Source organism: Nicotiana tomentosiformis, chromosome 1, assembly GCF_000390325.3.
Source record: "Nicotiana tomentosiformis chromosome 1, ASM39032v3, whole genome shotgun sequence".
Taxonomy (NCBI): domain Eukaryota; kingdom Viridiplantae; phylum Streptophyta; class Magnoliopsida; order Solanales; family Solanaceae; genus Nicotiana; species Nicotiana tomentosiformis.
In genome coordinates, this window is record NC_090812.1 from 110109252 (window position 1) to 110113613 (window position 4362).

Sequence of the window (4362 nt, forward strand, 5' to 3'; positions counted from 1 at the left end):
GACCAAAGTGGGAGAGTGGCAGAGTAGCATATGGGTTTTGTGGTAGGATGACTACACACCATGAGAAAAGTTTAGAGTGATTTGGGATCCAGGGTGGACAGTGACGAGGTCTACGAACTCAATTTGGAATATTGGCTATTAGGTGGCGGGTGATTTAATGCAACAGAGATGAGTTTCTTGATATGAAGAAGGATACAACATGGCTCTAGATTGGAATGTATTATCGCATCTTTAGTTGATGTCCACGAGGAGTGAACAGACTTGTACATCTGGTAAATGAGCACGGGCTCAGGATGGTTTATTGGTTTCATGGTAATAGTACTCGGCGCAACGTTGTTGGAGGATGTCGATGTGGAATTTCCACAAGTGGGATTTCTTTTGTGAGCAGGTTAGCGGTTGTATGGTGTTGATAGGGGTTTTATGAAAGAATTCTAATGGCTATCCAGTAAAAGGTCGGGTATGTGAATGTGGCTAGTAGTTAAGAGTGTTCATGAAAGGTTTACCAGAAAGATTTTGAGGAATTTGGCGGGTGATTACTACTAAGGAAGAAAACATAAGTGGTAATTTGAGCAGAGGATTTGGGGAAAAAGTGTACAATAATTGGCCTTATCAATTCATGCTCAGGCTTTGGGAAGACTCAGAGTTTATGCTTCGTGTTGATGTGATGTACAAGGAAAGGAGTTTAGCTGGTTGCTTCTTTGAGAGGGTGTTCATGTGCTAGCAGGGCCTTGGAATTTGATCATGTTTGGGAACAAGTCAGAGTGAGTGACTCTCAATAATGGTTCTAGTATGTTCAAAAATTCAGAGTGCGGTGCCTAAAGATTTCGAGCCAGTAGTATGGTTGAGCATCGATCTTTTGTAGATTATGAAAAGGGGCATGGAGTGTTCTATGTTATCTTCGGTCTGCAGTGTAGTATTGGAGGAATGAGAGAAAATAACTTCAGACTCATAGAGAAATTATCAGAATGGGTGTACCAGTTGAAGATGCGAATATGCGCACATGTAGGGTATGAGATGGTTCGTAGGTTTGGGACAGCGTGGTCTCATGAAACAAGGTCACTCGGGATGAGTTTGGATTAAGGTTTGTGATGTAAAGAATGGAGCTATTATTATTTCTAAGGCAAGTTAAGGATAAATTGGGAAAAGATGGCTCGTGTAACGATGGTTGAATTGGTATGATGGTGGCAATGATCAGTTCCTTTAGCGCATTGAGTTATGCATGTGATTTGTGGCGGTACGTGCGAGGCTTGACGACCTCCGTAATTGATTTTATTTGGAGGAATTCTAGTATTATGGCATGTTATGTGTAGATGGATCCCAGAAGAGTTATGGTAGTTTAGACCACTACTTGAGATTGGTATTTTCTGCGGATATGAGAATTCAGTCACATGTTGCAATGGTTCTCTTGAAACAAGTCAAGTTGAAGATTTCTATATGATGAAGTGTTTATCCTATTAGTGGTTCAGCAGTTATGATGAAATTCTTGTACTCTTGCGCATTTGCGTGATTAAGTGCATCAAGTATCATGGGATTCGAAAGTTGAGGATTCAAGATTTCGGTTCGGTGTTGACAAGAATGTCAAGATCTCGGATGAGCAGGAAAGGATTCAGATGGTTAGAGTAAGCTGGTATTGTCTTTAGCGTCACCTGAGATCGGTGTCCTGTGCAAGAGGCTTTGAGTAGTGATTTTGGATTTTTGATTTGCTTTACAATATTTGTGCACCCGGTGGTATGGATGTGCAGACTTGTTATCTGGTGCGGAAGGTCGTGGGAGCACGTCCCACAGGAAGATTGTATAAGTGTGACATGTAGTAACTTGATTGATTGAAGATTGGAACCAAGTATGGAGATTGCGGTACTGCTCCTGTGAGAATTTATGAATGGAGGGCGCTCGATTCATTTGGTTGTGGATTGTGGAGGTTTGTTCCGAATATGATGGTTGTTCTTGTTTGTTATGGGGAAAAAGTGTTATTATGAACCCTTGAAGGGTTATTAGACTAGCACGGTGCAATCTGAATAGGCTTGAGGTCCGTGGGTGGATCTAGATATGAATGTGGGCTCTATGTCGGGCCGAAGGTGTTCATTTCAGCATAGTGCTCTTTGTGGAGGAGTATTCGGACGTTGGATGTTAATTCGTGGCCGGCTCTTTCATGTAATACTATATTGTGTCGTGTGAATTGTGAAATGGCTTGATGATTTCATATGTGTTGGGGGTTCCGTGTAGCGATGGGGCTATGTAAGCAGGACAGCTCTCGAGAGTTGGATAATATATCGCACCTTAGTTGTGCTTGCGTTTTGTAGCGTATGGCGCTATCTGTCTCCCCAGTGATGGTATTATGCACTTGACGTGTTTGTGGTCGATATTCGGGTATTTCACTGGTATGAGCATTTTAGCTCGGTAACTAATTCCTTGCAAGCTATTTGTGTGTGACTCAGGTGGCATACCGCCATGGGTATGTTATTTGGATCGGGTTGCACGCCGTAACAATGTGATGTTGAGTACAATTCCCTATATCTATTCTTGTATGTTTCATTTCTCATTTTCTGAGGAAGGTTCATAATGCCTTTTCGGTTGTTTAATTAGTTACGTGGGTTGAGTAGTTCTTTCCAGAGTTCTTTTTCCTTATGTATCACATTCAAGTTTGTATATTATCGGCATGTTGTGGCATCACATGAGATTTTTGGCAGAGTCTGAGGTGGCTTATTGCATGTGCAGCTTATACTGGGAGAGACAGGATTATTGGACCTGGGGTTAGAGTGATCAGATCGGTATGAGGCATAGTTAAAGAGTAAATATCGGTATCCAGTCCAGAATGAGGTTATGGTTCTTGTCAAAGGGAGAAACACAATTGAATGGTTGACTCGGCAATTGTTTGTAAATTTCTACGCATCTTTTCCGCTGCGGCAGCATTTCAAGAGTTTAAGTAGGACATGTGTATGGCATGAGGTGTGTTGTGGACATCAGGTTCATGGAATTTCGGCTATTGTTATCAGAGTATGTTATTATGTCATGTGAATTATGCGGTGCATGGTGTGAATTCAGCAAAGGTATGCAGTCATGTTTTGGTACATCGTGTGGTGATTGATACGGTGATCGTATGTTGGAAACAGGCCTGGCAGAAGATTTCGGATGTTGGAATTTGGCTCTAAGGCTAATTTGACTAAACAAAAGGAGTATCTTTAAATTTACTCGAGCCAGTGTGCTCAACTGAGTTGTGGTAGCATGGGTAGGTGCACGAGGTGCTAAACAGTGATTTCGGACAACTGCAGTGCAGTTCTTAGCACGTTCGAGGACGATCGTATATTTAAGTGGGAGAGAATGTAACGACCCGACCGGTCATTTTGAGCTCCAACACATCAATCAGCGGTTTGAGGCCTTGAGTAGATTCACTTAAGGTATTATGATTTGTGCGCGTGGTCAGAATTGAATTGTGGAAAGTTCGGAGTTGAACTGGAAAGTAAATTCTCATTTCGAAAGCTTTAAGTTGGAAGAATTGACTAAGATTGGATTTTAGACTAAACGGCCTCAGAATTGGGATTTGAAGGTTCCATCATGTTCGTATGATGATTTCATACTTGGACGTATGTTCCGATCGGGTTTTGGATGCCCCTGAGCATTTCGGCACCTATTGTGGAAGTTAGTATTTTGGAAGAATTCCATAAATTTGGGTTGAAGTGCATTTCAATGTTATCGATGTCCGTTTGGAATTCTGAGTTGGAGAATATCTCTGTATGATGATTCCGGTATTAGGAGCGCGTCCGAAAGTGTATTTGGAGGCCCGTAGGTCATTTTGGAGTCGTTTGGTGAAAGTTAGGAATTTGAAGGTTTTTGAAATGTTTGACCGGAAGTGGACTTTTTGATATCGAGGTCGGATTTTGATTCTGGAAGTTGGAGTAGGTCCGTAATGTCAAATGTGACTTGTGTGCAAAATTTGAGGTCAATGGAATATGATTTGATAGGTTTCGGCATCGAATATAGAAGTTTAAAATTCTAAAGTTCATTAAACTTGGAATGGGTGTGATTCATGAATTCGACGTTGTTTGATGTGATTTGAAGGCTCGACTAAGTTCGTAATGTGTTTTGGGACATGTTGGTATAATTGGTTGAGGCCCCGAGGGCCTCGGGTAGATTCCGGATGGTCAACAGATCGAGTTTGGACTTGGAAGAAAAGATAAGGCAGCTAATATCTGGTGTGATCGTACCTGCGCAAAAAGGGCCGCAGGTTCGAGCCAATGGTCGCAGGTGCGGTTTGGGCGAAGCTGTGCAATGATCGCAGGTGCGAAGGGTTGTCCGCACCTGCGAAGGCGCTGATGCGGAAGGAAAGGCGCAGGTGCGGAGTCGAGCTAGGCAGAGGGAATGCAC